Raw genomic sequence first — 653 nt, forward strand, 5'->3', positions numbered from 1 at the left:
AAGGACATGCGTCTCTTGCGGTGGGTCGCCATGTGTGGCTAGGGGTTTTGCCAGAGATTACATATATTCCAGATGTTCTGAATTTTAAATAAAATCCCTAGTTTCCCTCAAAAAAAAATAGCGAATCGTCTATTCTGTTTCAGCGCCGACGCACGACTCGCTGCATGCGCGCATCTAGGGTAGTTGGGCGAAACTTGGCCGGCGGCAGCACTGCGCAACCAACCCAGATCAGCGGCGACGGCCGAAGCTGTCATGTCGTGCCCGGCGACCACAACGAGAGACGCGCAAGAATACAAATCCTATGGGCAGTCTCCCTGTTGACTAGTATCATGTTACCGATCCAAAAATCCGAATTAGGTCACATCATTTTCTTTGATTTAGATGGAATTAGCTAGGCCAGTGGTTTCTTGTTTATGCTCACAAATCGGTACTGCAAATTAGGCATAATGCATTCATTATATCATTCAGATTTAATTTTTTGTCAGTCGTTTTTGTATATCATGAAGAGAAAAATTATATATTCCTTCGAAACAATCATAGGCACATTTGCTCTTCTTGGCAGTCAAGAAGCCAAACTTAAGCAAGTACAAACGTAAAAAAATGCCCCACTGACCATATAATTTATGAAAAACATTCAATATATTTGTCATGTT

The sequence above is a fragment of the Triticum aestivum genome, chromosome 1B (genome assembly GCF_018294505.1).
Source record: "Triticum aestivum cultivar Chinese Spring chromosome 1B, IWGSC CS RefSeq v2.1, whole genome shotgun sequence".
Lineage (NCBI taxonomy): Eukaryota > Viridiplantae > Streptophyta > Magnoliopsida > Poales > Poaceae > Triticum > Triticum aestivum.